Consider the following 14,973-nt stretch of genomic DNA (forward strand, 5'->3'; position numbering starts at 1 on the left):
AAGCACATCACTTCTCTGCTGTAGGTTCTTGCCTATCAGGTGCTTTGAGACCTGCAGGAGGACCAGTGTCAAAATCGGTGGTCCCACCTCTCCCTAAATTGACTGACTGTGGACCAGGTGTTTTAGACATGTCACAGCAGCCATTGTTAAAGAGTTGATGTACAAATAAACTAAATGACTCTGGCTATGACTTCTCTCGGCTTACTCGTCCTCCAGTGGGCTCCCAGGTGCCTGACATTTCTGTCAATTTTCTTCTTCCACCCTAAGTAGCAATAGCGTCACTGAAGCATGACTGAGAAGGAGTTTTCCCTTTTATGTACACCATGATTCTTGTTTTAGGACAAGAGACTTCATCTCTCCAGTGACACCTGATGGTACTGCTCTTTTCATAAGCACCTCTTCCCCCTTAAAGAAAAAAAAAAAAAGCACCTTCAATTATCTGTTGTCAAAAGGGAGATCCTTACTGAATAGGATCATATGTGTCAAAAAAAAAGATACCATCCAATGTATGGGCAGGTAATACTGTTTTCCCTTTCTCTTTTAGAAGCTCATTTCAATTGAAATATATAGGAAGAGTTGCCCACAGCTAATGTTCCAGGTAGCAAATCTCACCAGTGATTTAGAACGGCATTGTAGGCTAATAGCCTCAATCTCTTTCACCCACAGTGTGCCTACATTTTAAAAATGACTTGTAGGAGAAAACAACATCTTCTTACATGGTGACATACAGCAGATGATATACATAGAGAGAATTGCAAACTCTGGGAGAGATCTCTGTGGGTCGATCCACTGGCCTTCATTAGCTTGGAATGTGACACCAACTATACCTTGTCGAGACAGGCCCTCTACCACGCTGTATTTTTCTACTTTTTTTTCCTGACACTGAATTAAGACTTAAATCCCTATCCTTAGAATTCAAAATGGACAAGAAAATGGTTCAACTTAGCTATTTAGACGTTTTAAAAACTGGAGGTTTGTGCAGTAACTGCAGGGATGGAGCAATCTTGTTATTCTGGAGACAAGGGTGATACCCATACCTGTTGGGCCAGAGTCTGTAACGAAAACTGGAGGTTAGCTGGTATGACAGGCAGAGCACCAGCCTGGTGGGCTGCTGAGGCCCTGGGTTCCAATGTCAACTTGCGATTGCCTTTGTAATTTATTGGCCTGAGTCTCCGGGCCTCAGTTTCCTCGTCTGCTAAATTAGGGCGTTGGGGAGATTGATCTCCGTGGCTTTTTCCGGCTCTGGTATTCTCTGGGTCTGCAAATCGCCTTCAGTGTCTGCCATAGTCTGCCTTGCCAGCTCTGTTTGTCACAAAGATTAATCCATTTTAACTGTACCTTAGAGTGCTCCCGGGAGAGAGGATGGATGGATTGTTTTGCACCTATTATTGCATCAGAACTTTTGCCTTTTTAGACGAGATCGTGCCGTGCCTAAAATCTGTCTGCCTGTCTGCCCACTGACTTTGTCTGTGCTGATCTCTTGCCACGGTGCCTCTTCTCCCAGCATCCATCTCCCTCCAAGATCTAGACTAGGCATCTGACTGTACCTGTCTTGTTCTCTGCAGCATCTGTCTGCTACGCTCCTAGACCGTCGTTAATAAACTTTCACACATTACACGCAGACCCTAATATATGGGCACCTGCACACAAATATCTACTGTTCATAAAACTAGGGGAGAAAACTCCCTTTTTTAAAAGACCTCTATCTAGTGCCATTTGTATTTGCACTTTTTGTTTAGTTGTAAGTTTTAATAGTTCCCCCTTTGAGGATTTGTCAGTACGAGCAGTATTGCTTATCAGAACACACCAACAGTCTTTTTGTAATATTCGCTTTTCCCCTTTGGTTCAGCCGAGCCTGCTGACAGATCATTCAAATTCAATTGTTTTATGTCTAAGCCGAACAGCTAATTAAAGTAGGGATGATTAACCTGACTGGCAGTGTCGCTCTCCCTCGCGCTCTCTCTCCCTCTCCCTTTCTCTCTCTCCCTCCCTCCTGCTCCAATCAGTCTTTTTCTCACACTCTCTCTCTCCTTCCGTGTGTGTCTCTCTCTCCCTCTCTCTCTCCCTCTCTCTCTCTCTCCCCCCCCTCTCCCTCTCTCCCCCCCTCTCTCTTCCTCTCTCGGTCTCTCTCTCCCTCCTTCGGTTGGTCTCTCTCTCTCTCTGTCTCTTGCTCTACTGTTTTTTTTTCCTCTCTCTCTCTCCTAAACGTGGTCTGCTTGCTGATGGCAGAATGGCACTCGGAGATTTGTGCATTGTGTCTGGTTTCCTACGGGCAGGCTGACCCAGTGCCTCCAGGGACTTATCAATAGACCACTCAGAAGAGACACAGACAGGAGAGAGGAGGAGGGGTGGGGGGAGAGAGAGAGAATCAATATCAAGAATAGAAGGAGCTCCGAAGCCATTTTTTTTTTAAAGAAGTATCGGGACTTGGGAGAGGGTGACAAAGAAGGTTTTTCAAAGAGGCAGTGGAGGAGGTTCTAATAAATTTGGAAGGAAACAGTTCCCTGTCTTGGGAAAAGGAGAACTCCTGACTGATTAGCATTCACACCAGGTATGAGATGTTCGCTACCCCTTATCACTGTGTCGCAACCGAGATGGAAAAGCCTTTTTTTTTTTTTTAGGAGACTGAGGGAGCATGTATTTCGCTGTGTTTGTTGTTGGGGGGTAAGGGGGGGTGGCGTGAGATCTGTGGGCATTTGTGTATGGGAGCAGAAAGAATGGAAGCAGTACAACGGGGGGTGGGAAAGAGTATGGAGTATGTTACTGTCTTCCCTGTCTTTGTGCACCCCTGGGGGGTTACCCAAGTTCATTTCTAGCAGGTGGATTTGGACGGGAGTTACTTAACGCTTGACCGCCAGTTTTGAAAAAAAAGAAAAAGAAAAAAAACGTTGCTTCCTATGTCTATTAAAGGAAGCTCCAATTTCTCTCTCTCTCTCTCTCTCTCTCTCTCTCTCTCTCTCTGTCTCCCTCTCTCTCTCTACCTCTCTCTCTCTCCCACTCTCTCTCCGTCTCTCTCTCCCTCACTCTCTCCCTCTCTCTCTCTCTCTCCCTCTGCCCCCCCATCCGTCTTCCCCTCTCTCCCTCTCCCTCTCTCCTCTTTTTTCCCTCTTCTAAGCAGACAGCGGGAGGGCTCCTGGCTCCCAGCCAGCCCAAAAGCCTCTAAGTGTTTTGCACTTGTTTCAGGGAGTAGCTGCCCGGGGATTTTTCAGCATTTTCACTAGAGAACAAAGAGTTCTTTACAAAGGGAAGGGGGGGGGGGGAAGTGAGCTTAATGTCTGATATATGTTTTTCTATTTTTATTAGTTTTTCGCCTAAAAAGAAAGAGACAGGAACAGAACATTCACTCTATAATGACACAAAGACATTCAAAAGAAATCCGGTTATCTTTTCTCCCCATCACCCCAAGATATATACATAAAAAACAAAAAGGAAAAAGGCTAATGAAGTTGGATATGTTGCTCTTTTCTCCTCTTTTAATCTTTCTAAATCCAACTGTTCTTATGCTCACTCTGCTATTTTTTTCTACTCACAATAAAAGTTGTTCAGGATGTATCTTCTCTTATCATCTCTTTACCCTTTCTGGGTCCCAAAATCCTGTGGAGGGGAGAAGGAGAGTACACCAAATAATCAGTTTAGTGGTGAGAACATCCTCTACTTTTGCCACTTGGGTAAAAAGTTAATTAAGGGATTCGGGCTCCCCAAATGCCAATGGGGTGCACTAGTTCACTCAGTCTCACAAGTGTTGGTACTGCCTGTGTCACTTGTCAGTTATTAAAGAAAAGGTACTAAAGGGAGCAGATATTTGTATTTTATTTTTGTTTCCATCTAATTACGTAAATGCCAAAAACCCCCGGAGAGATGGCTTGCCCCCTCCATGATACACTAGTTCAAGTGAAATAGAGTCTAGACAGAGATTTTTCAGCGATGCTGACTGCCATGTAGCTTTGTGTTCTCCACTTGATTTTTTGCCTATGCTTGTATATTTTTACCATGAATTTGTGTTTGTAGCAAACATTCCAGAATGCTTATCATTTTCAAATTAATGCTCCGAGAAAAGAAAAAAAGAAATCAGCATGTGAACTGTATGTGCAAAATGTACTAACCAATTCCATCGTTTTCTAAATGCATTTATATCTTTATACTAATATTCTTGAATTACAAACTCAAGAAAATGCTTTCTTTCTAAAAGTTCTCCTCCTAATGCATTTGTATCTCGATTGTCACTTGGAAATCTTTTTAAGGTACCTAACAGACATAAAACAGAACAAGGAGGAAAATGCACAAGCACCAGAAAAATCCTTAAATATGTATTATGTACAATACCTAACTAGAGATAACTATTTTACCAAGTGAAAATGAGCTACAACAGTTGTTTCAAGATTCAGAAACTCTTTTCTTTCTTTTCTCTTCTTTTTTTTTTTTTTTTTCCATTCACTGAAAATACAATCTATTCCTGTCCCTGGGGAGAAAAACTGTAGGGAAAATATAGATATATACATTTTTTTCATATTTTTAGACTGCATTTATATAACTACTTCTTAAGAGTGTAACACATATCAGGGCAGTGTGATGTCTACTAGTCAGTAAACCCTTCTGGCTGGGAGGTGTGAGCGCCTTATGTTTGAAGTAACTTGATAACAAGGACTCTTCGGGAAACCTTACTTGTGTATGTGTTGCCTCAGTAATGACCCTCAGACAAAAAACAAGAACTAGGTGGCCACTTGAACTCCCTGAAAGACATTAGATTTAGGGGAACTTTTGACAAATCCAAAATTTTCTAGGGTAGCTCCCTTATATTTATGTATTTTTTTCGGGAAGATTCTTGTATTGCCTCCAGACTTTTCTCTTTGTAAAGATTTTTATGCTTCTAATAGTGCTTCAGGACAAAAGGATCTTTAAAGAGAAAGTCATCAAAATAAGAGAAAAGAAACTCAGTCTCTAAAAAGTTTTATATTGAAGGCAAGAGCTTCCCCCCCCACCACACACACACACACTTTTGGCTTCTTTCTGATTTTTTTTCCCCTGAACTCTTTTGTTGCTGTGGGCTGTTGTGTTTACATTTTTGTTTTTTGTTTTGGTTTGGTTTTTGGGGTTTGGTTTTTTTTGTTGTTGTTGTTTTTTTTTTTTTTTTTGCTCTCGCTTTTTTTTTTGTTTTGTTTTGTTTTTTGTTTTTGGTCTATTTTTTATGTGACCAAAGGGGTCTATGAAGGGGCAGAAGGGCTACGGGTAAGAGGCTGTTACTGAAAGCTGCACTAGCCCCTCTTGATCCCAACTCAGGCAGCTCCTATCAGCTAGTTGTGCCGCCAAGAGTACAGTGAAAGGTGATAGCTGTCATTCTGAGATTCTTCGTGGATCTGACCTGAGAGTAACACATTCACAGTCGAGGAGAAAAGGGAAAAAAAATAGAGGAGGAGGAAAGAAAAGCTCTTTGAGCTGGAATACACTGGCCCTTTCTTCCTGTAGGCAATCCGCTCCAGTTCTTGGCGACGTGTCCTGCACTATCAGATATCATATGACTTTTTATTTAGATTCCTTTTCGGAGAATGGCCTGTTAGGACTCTGTTTGTTTTCTTTTATTTAATTTCCTTCTCCCCTCACCCGCTAGTTTTGTGTATCTGTGTGAGAGAGAGAGAGGGAGAGAGAGAGAGAGAGAGGGTGTGTGTGTGTGTGTGTGTGTGTGTGTGCGTGTGTGTGCGCGCATGCATATGTGTGTGCAATTTTTATCTTTGTTTTTGTTCTGTTGATCTGATGCTTTATTTAAGGACAAAGCTTTAATTATTTCAGTATACTGGTTTAATCATTTGCCAGAAAGAAACCTCATTCTAGGCTTTTTGGGGGGTCCATTTTTAAACACATCCATTAACACATGAGGGTAGAGATCCTAACTGGCTGCGGGTCGGCCCTTGGCCCACTCCCTTACCTTAAGTTAACCACCCCCCCCCCTTCCTCAGCATGCAGGGGAGTGTGAGTTAGGAAACACCTGTGCCGAGTTGAGAGGGAAATAAAAGTAGAAGCAACTTCTTCAAATCTGCACTCCTAGTTTCACTTTAATAAACTTTTTTTTTTTAATCGTTGGCTTTTTTTTTTTTTTTTGGCACCCTCTGCTGAGTTTGAAAGCATCAGAGATCCTGAACGATGTGTCTGTGGAGCTTTTGTGAGGTCAGCTGAGCACCCCTGCAAAGTAGAGCAAGGGCTGAAAGTCATTCAGACACTTCAGAATTAAGTGGGAGATTTCAAGAAGATCTCTGAGATCTGGGGGGCCGTGAAGGGTTTGGTGATAGATGGTAAAATGGCATAACTTGGGGATACTCAGGGAAGAGAAAGAGAGAAATTCCTAGGCAGGAGTAACACAGGCATTCCTGCTGCATTTGGTACTTTGGGAATCATATTTAATCAAATTTTTATTTTTATTTTGTGTAACTTGCAATTTAGCCAATTGATAATGTGATTGCCTTCCCTCCATGCTTCCTGTACCAAACAGAGGAATTAAACTAACATTATTATGGGGTTTCTCCTAAATTTTTGATGTATCTGTTTTTCAATTTTGGAGAGTTCAGATTTTAGTTAGCAGAAGAAAAACATAACTTCTCTAGGTGTGTGCAAATGGCTGGTTGCCTATGCATTATTCTCATCATGATGTACTTTATCTACGCATAAGCATAATATATCCTGTCTGTATCAGGGTTTTTTAAAGTACAGTAATAAACTAGACAGCCCTGAATGTTCATATGACCATTACATTCTTTAAGCCCACTGTTGTTAGTTCCTTGTTACTTTCTCTAAAATGGTTTTTCACAGACCTTAAATTTCTAATGCTTATCTTAGCCAGAGGTGAGTTCTGTTGAAACTTGGAGGGAAATTTATTCCACCCCTTTAAGAGTACCCAAAAGGGAAGGGAGAACTATTTTTCGTTCAACAAAAAATTTTAGAAGCCTTTCTTTCCCCCAGCGGAAAACTCCAAAACAGCTTTGTCTCAGAACGTTAAACTTGGCATGGATAAGAAATGTGAGTTTTGCTTTGTTTGAGGAAATTTGTTTTTGAAACAACAACGTTATAAATATTTTTAAATTGCCTGCTGAGCATGCGCTGTGTCTGACTTTATTCATAGTTTTAAACACACACCAAAGTGCAGTCTTCTGAATGGCCACAGGTAAGGCTGTTGAATTGTATGATCTTTCTCAGAGCTACCTTCAGGGAGTCTACTCAGTTTTCCAGAAGGGAAAAGGGCGAGAGCTGAGTTTAGACCTGGACTCCCTTCTAAAAATCATAGAGCAAAAGTAGATTCCCCCATTCAGGCTTGCACATTATACTTAGGGTAAGTACTATTCAACTTTCCTTTCTTATAGGAGTCGCTTGCCTTAACTTTTCGGCTTCATACTAGCAGACTAAATTAAGAAAAAATTTAACTCAGTAAGGTATTTGACTGAAGTAGAAAATCTGCAGATTTTTAAGGGCATCTATTGTGCATAAATTTGGAGATACGAGGATTTGCCAGTGAAATGATAGCAGCTCTGTTCTTACAGAGCAAAGATGTGCTAGTCTGAACATGCCTGATCTCATCTGGAATCGAAAGCTAAATCTAGGTGGGCCTGTAATAATACCAGAAAAGGAACACATGTATCTTTTGTGCAACCTTTCTTTCTTTCTTTCTTTCTTTCTTTCTTTCTTTCTTTCTTTCTTTCTTTTTTTTGCCAGGCTTCCAAAGGGAATGACAAAGAAGTAGGTTCTCCTCTTGTTTAATAAGTAGTCATATATTTTGCTCCTAGAGATATGTGTTTCCAGTTGTTTTGGGTTGTTTTGTTTTGTTGTTGTCACTGTTGTGGAAGTATATTTTTTCCTGTCAGTGATTGTTAACACTTTCCATTTTTCAGAAGGTTTTATCTCCATTAACTCCGTTTGATGTTTCCTCACTTGGTTACCTTTCTCAAGTCTGCGATGACCCTCCCAGGCTTTGCAATTCTGATCGATTCTTGTCAGAAATATATTTATTCATTAGCTGTTTGTTATAGTTATGATGGAGACAATGTTGTTTTTCGGGCCTTTATAACTATCCAAACAAATTTCATTTTGAGGTGAAATTTCTCATAGTTTTCTTGACTCAGAACTGAACTTGTCTTGGAAAGACTTGAAAAAAATCCAATGAGCCGTTGTTGGGTTTATTTTTGTTTTTGTTTTTGTTTTTTTGAGAACTAAATATTTTAGCAAATCCAGGTGGATTCTTTTATGAAATACATACTGATATGCAATGTTTTTCTAATTTGTCTTTCCTTTCATGCTTTAAAACAGAACCTGAAAAATAAATGTATAAAAAAAAAAAAAAGAAAGAGAAAAACTGCCAGGTTAATGTTGATATTTTAAATGAACAATTTAAAATAATTCAAAGTTTCAATTTCCATGCAACATATCACCTTTCAATGTCAGTCAGAAATACTTTGTGCAGATATACGTAGACACACAGACCCAGATACGCAACTCCACTTTACATTTATATTAATTTTATTTTTACATAAAAGAGGATTAGCATTATTGCAAACTTTTATTAATTTATTGTATTCTATTTTTTCTATAATTTAGAAATCCAGTTAACTACTGTCTCCATCTGATTATCTAATATATGTATTTACTTATTAATGTCTATTTGTATTCTAATAAGGTATCTTAATTTATAGAGCATTTTTATAAGTCTTACACACACTTGAATTTTATGCAGCTATATTAACATTCCAGTTTATTCAGATACGGTTTGCTTTGTTCCATATCTGTGACTGTGTTAAGAAGTTTTTTACTTTCCCAGTCTAGAAAGACTATGGCCATTTTTTCCTATATATGATTTCTATATATCTTCAGTATAATGAAGAAGAAACTTTCTAACCTTGTGATCGCCTGGAAAACTTTCAAACAAGTGGGAGAAGTCATTTTTACCTTGCTATTGCCCAGTCTGTCTGTTTGCCCTCACTGTGCTACCCCTCACCCCCAGCAACCCTGAGAAAACAACAGTAATCAACATGATAAGATAATTTTTCTGATCACAGAACCAGGAAATACCAAAGAAAATTGTGGCATATGTAGGAAAATGCCAAGAGCTTCTCCAGTAAGATCAGCTGTTTTTGTACTTTTTTTTTTCTCTCCTGAATTTTGTTTGTGACTCTTTTGGCTTGCTGAAGCATATCCCCATAATCTTACGAAGCCACAGCAAATTCCCAATGCCACAACAACACTGTGCAGCTGGGGAGAGCCCAGAAGAACTGGTCCTGGGTGGCTGCAGACTTCCCCAGCAATGATGCCAGGCGGGAGGAGTAAGTAGACTTCTCTTTGCTTTTTACCTGAGCTGCTCAACTGGCCAGGTGGAGTGGTTTTCTTTCTGTAGCTTTCCCCTTAGCTATCTAGGCTTTTCCTTTAGTAACCAAAGGCTTCCTGCCTTTCCAAGGATGGTTTATATAGCAAAGCATCCCATTTTTCTTTTGTACTGAAACATGGAAAGCTTTGGAGATTGGGAAGGGTGAAGGAAAGGGGCTCAGAGTATCTGGGAAATAGTCAAAATGGCCTCAGACTCAAAGCTGTTTGATGGCTATAACTTTCTTTATTCTCTCCAGAGCCTCTGAGAGGTTGAAAGTAGTGAATGGGATAACTGTAGGGTACAAACTATGATCTAACTGATTCAGTAGATGGAGCTCTTCCCCCTAAGTCTGTATTTAAATTAATGTCCCACTCTGCTTTGTGGGGCTGTTTCAAGGTATGTCATTACTACACATGTAAAATCAAGGGCCTAGAGAACTGGAGAAGAGATTTCCTGGCACTTTTCAAAAGAGATAAAGCTTTTTCTCTGAAACCCAAAACATGGTACAGGGGAAAAGTAAGGATGGGGTAGGGAAATGAAGTTTACATATCTAAATATCTCCCTGTGTTGATAGTCCTAAGTGTGAAGTTAAATCCTAGCACTTATTATACAAGTGATCATTACTTTAGATGCAGAAAAATGTATGGAACATGTAGGATTTGGGCTGTATTTGTTACAAATCTTCCAGGCTATCTGAACTGTGCAGATCTCCTCTTATTTGATTCTGCAAAGGAATCTTAACACTGTAATGCAATTGTTTCATCCAATTAGTCTAGAGAACCTGGCTGAAATGTTACAAATTCTGAATTGTGACAGCGCAGAGGAGGGCAAAGCAGCTGTGTTAGTAAGGTGCCTTTATGGAAGCCAAAATATTTTCAGCAATAACTGAAAATAGATCTCCGGTATCTGTTTTAATATGGAAAGAACTACTTGTTTATTTCTTTCTAAATTAACTGAAATGAATAATTGCCATAAAATTTGTCTCAGTGTTATGTTTTTCTCAGTGCCAATAGAGTAAGTTCGATCATGTCCCTCCCCAGTATCAGGAGGGAAAATATATGTATTCTGTATGTAGTAAATTATCTTCTTTAGTGAATGTCTGCTCACAGATTGGAGATATTATTGCATATCTCTTGTTAAATCTTGATAAGATCATTTGGCCAAAGTAGAACTCGGCTTGGCTTTAGAACCCAAAGAAATAGCATTTTTAAGGGACTTGGATTTCCTTTGCATACCACGTGTCTGAGTCCGATACGGTCCAGGAAAATAGAGAGGATGAGACAAAATTATTCCTAAGCAGCCGCCGTAGGCCAAACACTGAAACAGTGCCAACCTGGACCAATCAGGCCGGCTTCTCAGAAGATACATGCTTTTGTCGAACACTTACATGAAGAGAAAGAGGGAGGACGCCCTTGAAATTGCATTCGTATGAATGATTCCTCACTAATTTCAATAAAGTCATGGTAATAAATTCATGATTTTTATTCTTTTTTAAAGCAGAAAATGTGAGTTTTCTTGTCCAGCTAAGGATCTCTAAATGTTGTACTCTGACATCTTTTGAACAAAACTATCCTTTTGAATTTAAGCAAGTGAAAAACTTCTCACAGAGAGCAAAGAGTAAAATTGATGGAAACTCAAAATCAATTCCAAACCCATTTCTGGCATGATGAGAATAACATTTGTGCTGTGTTTAAAGCAGTTTAAAACAAGAAAATGATAAAATGATCAATATACTTAAAGCCAAAAATAACCAGGAGAGAACAATCTGTAATCCATTCCCATTCCTGAAACCCTCACTTTTGATCGAACATGAAAATAACCGAATGTATCTTTTATAAGGTGGCATTGTCAGCCTTATAAAATACAGCCATGATGAGATGCCAAGCTTTCAGGTCTATTAAGCTATGTTTTCATAGTTAAGCCAAATTTCTATCTTTAAACTACTGTGGATTTATTTATTTGTGCATACCCTGACAGTAGAAAGAGCAAAGTTGAGAAATATATAGAATGTCGCAGTGACCCACATTGCCACTTTGCAGTCTCTGAGCTCTATTTATTAAAAAAAAAAAAAAAAAAAAAAAAAGTTTAAGCTACAGCAAAAAGAATATTTTCCACTATATCTCAAAATCAGTGAATTAGTCAATGTGGAACAGGCTGAAGATTTCTTTAAAAATGCCTGATTCTCGACTAGTTTATTAAATTCAACACACACGTAAGTATAAATCACCTATATTTTAGGCTCATTGCTTTAATAGACTGAAAAACTAAGTTCACACTAATAAATTTTGGACCTGTGGATTCAAGGTCAGTGAAATGCCACTTTTCAGATTTACAAAACCCTCTCTTTGATATAAAATTTTGCCCCAACGAATGATTTTGTGCCAATTTTTCAGAGTCATTTGACTGGCTAGTTATATATCGATCAGATAAAATAAATTGTTCTTCTGGATGAAGAAGTCCTAACTGACAAAATTAAAATGGCAACAAATTGCATAAGCACGTTTAGTTCCGTTGACCTAGGGTGCAGTAGGAATGATGATAATTCTAAATGAGCACTGTGACGAATGTCACTACAAAGAAGCATGTATGATTACATCAGTAAGAGTGAACTCAGTGGGGAAGGTCAGAAGGGTGAGACACAGGGGCTGTGACAGGGTGGGGGCTAGTGATTAAAGTTATTGGAGAATGTTTAAAGCTGTGGCATGCTGGAAAATTAACATGCCGGAAAAAAATAGAGTCAATCAATTTTAAAAGTAGATAGGAAGGCAATCCTTTTTTCTATAAGATATAATCAAGTGAAGAATTTTAACAACCTCCTAAGCTTTGGCTGTCCAGTGTGATACTGGTAAAGAGATGTTGTATACATCTGCTTAAAGATTCCTATAAGTGTAATTGTTATAGCAACTTGTTATGCTATTGTTTGAAGTTGAAAAGCTCTGCGTTAAGTGTCAACAAAGCAAATGTCAGCATCATAGAATCATAATCATTACATCTTAGAGCTTGAAGGAGCCTTACATATCTCAATATGGGTGAGTGAAAACTCTCCAGAAAAAAAAATACTGAATATATGGTCACAAGACCACATAGAATTTGAGAAAATATGTATTTTTTATGTATTACAATGACTTATATTTGGAAAAATTTTAATAGGAAAGCTTAAAAAATAGAGAAAATAAAGCTCCACGAATTTCATCTTGACTAGTGGTGATGTACAATGGATTCTGTGAACCAGGGATCTAAATAGAGAAGAGTGAAAAAAATTCAGAAAAGGATAAGGTTTTATTTTCATCAAAAGGGACAGGGGGTTGACAGATTAAGAAATGCTATCTGGGCTTAAACCCTTTAGTTTACTGATAAGAAAGTTTAAACAGAGAAGTGACAAAATTTTCTCGAGATGAGGAAGGCAAATTGTATTAGAACTCAGGTTTTCTAGCTACTGCTCCTATACCACATTCTGACCCCTAAAACATTTTTTATAAAAATAAAAACTAAATGATATTCCAGAAGTAATTGAGTAAGAGAGCAAAGGAACCAAGCCCTTTGGGTTCCTATTGCCTTAACCAATAACCTTACCTTAATGGGGAAGGGGCAAACATGTGCTAAGGATAAGGCATTCTGGGGAATAAAAGAAAATGCATCCAGATCTTGCACTTCCCGGACATCCTCTGCAGTTAACACTGCTCCCCTGACATTCATATCTCCTCCAAAGTGTATGTCATATCTCTTCTTCTATCTGCCCCCACCGAAAGAAAGACAGACAGAAAAAAAGAAAGAGAAAGAAAGAAAGAAAGAAAGAAAGAAAGAAAGAAAGAAGAAAGGAAGGAAGGAAGGAAGGAAGGAAGGAAGGAAGGAAGGAAGGAAGGAAGGAAAAGAAAAAAAAAATTGAGAAACTGTAGCCAGAAGATCTTTTGAAAAGAAGTCCTTCCTAGAAATCTTTTTGTACAGATGGATGTATCTTATTATCTTATCAAAGTATGAGTTCTAATCAGAGGGTGCTGAGCCAACAAGTTTAAACACATTACAGACTGGGCTACTCCTTGCTTCCTAAGCACACACCACATTTTCACATCCCTGTTCCTTTTCCCCTGGTGTTCTTTATTACTACAAGACTCTTTTTATTTATTTATTTTTTAAGTTTTATTTATTTGGGGGCGTCTGGGTGGCTCAGTCGGTTAAGCCTCCGACTTCGGCTCAGGTCATGATCTCACGGTCCATGAGTTCGAGCCCTGCGTTGGGCTCTGTGCTGACAGCTCAGAGCCTGGAGCCCATTTCAGATTCTGTGTGTCCCTCTCTCTCTGACCCTCCCCTGCTCATGCTCTTTCTCTCTCTGTCTCAAAAATAAATAAACGTTAAAAAAAATTTTTAAGAAAAGTTTTATTTATTTGTTTTGAGAGAGAGAACATGAGCAGAGGAGGGACAGAGAGAAGGAGAGAGAGAATCCCAAGCAGGCTCCATGGGGCGCCCAATGTGGGGCTTAAACTCATGAACCGTGAGATCATGACCTGAGTGGAAATCAAGAGTCAGACACTTAACTGACTGAGCTACCCAGGCACCATGACAATATTCTCTGTCTTTTAACGGCTCTTGTCATGTTCTGTCTTACACATTAGGCATTTGTGTATTTATTTGTAATGTAAGGAACAAGTCTATGTAATTTTGGGCAATGCACTTAATTTCACTGAGCCTCACTTTCCACATCTGTAAATAGGAAAATAACTACCTTGCTGAGATATTGTAAGAATTTTATGAAATGGAGTATAGAAAGTTCATGGCACGAGGACTAGCATGTGGCTATCACTTGATATCATTGTTGTTGTTACTACTACCGTTATTAATATTCCCTTGTCTGTAGCTCTTTCCCAGCAACATTCTTCTTGAGGTCATAGATGGACTTCATTGAGTTCGTTATCTCCTCAGGCAACAAATACAAACACAATGACTTTTACATAATAGGAACTGAATAAAATTATATTGAGTCTTCTTATGAAAGTCCATAGGGTCTATTACTTCCTTATAGAGGGCCTTACTTTGTTTCCTGGAAGTTTGGAATGGTGGCTGGTTGTGGCCAGTGCTGACCTACATATGCTATTAGGGTATCTGTTGCTCCCTGTACACTATCAGTGCCGTGTTCCCTTCCAGGTTCCTCACAGACCCCCCCCCCCAACCACTTAGGATTGCTCTTTGCAGCATCCCCAGAAATGTCAGCTTACAGTTCTGGTTCATGTGATTAATGAGCTTGTTATACCTCTGTCTGTAGCCTGAACTAGAAACTTTCACTTTGGAGAGCAGGTCAAGATATTGAATTTAATTTTAGTTGCATCTGTTATAAGCCAATTGTGTATTCATTACATTTATAGATTCCCTCTCCAGCCATATATTTTCATGGCTGTTGAGAGCACCTGAATCTGTGTTGAATGTCCTTAGATTTTACTTTGGGGACCTGAAAATGAGGCAGTGAGACAATTTTGATAGCCAGCTATCATCTTTGGCATTTTTTCCCCTTTATGCCTAATCTTGTCTGTTTGAAGAAGGGGGCAAGTATAGACTTTTCTCTAACTCGAGTATGGCATGGTAATTCTGTATTAATGATATCAGTGGTCAGTGCCGTTCATCAACACATTTCTGTTTGTCCTGGC

The 14,973-nt window shown here is 39.1% G+C and overlaps 1 protein-coding gene across 2 annotated transcripts in view; it reads left to right on the forward strand.

The window, feature by feature from the left end:
• Positions 1-14,973, forward strand: part of ZBTB20 (zinc finger and BTB domain containing 20) — a 763,926-nt gene that overhangs the window by 644,187 nt on the left and 104,766 nt on the right. The window contains exon 1 of one of the 2 annotated variants that reach the window (XM_047100215.1): positions 2,268-2,551. The exons of the other annotated variant lie outside the window; for it this stretch is intronic. The gene's annotated coding sequence lies outside the window, so the exon portion shown is untranslated. Of the gene's footprint in view, positions 1-2,267; positions 2,552-14,973 lie in introns of those variants that run through there. 2 annotated transcript variants of the gene reach the window in all.

Source organism: Lynx rufus, unplaced genomic scaffold (genome assembly GCF_022079265.1).
Source record: "Lynx rufus isolate CCGP_SWC_20201006 ecotype Redwood Valley unplaced genomic scaffold, mLynRuf1.p SCAF_5, whole genome shotgun sequence".
NCBI lineage: Eukaryota > Metazoa > Chordata > Mammalia > Carnivora > Felidae > Lynx > Lynx rufus.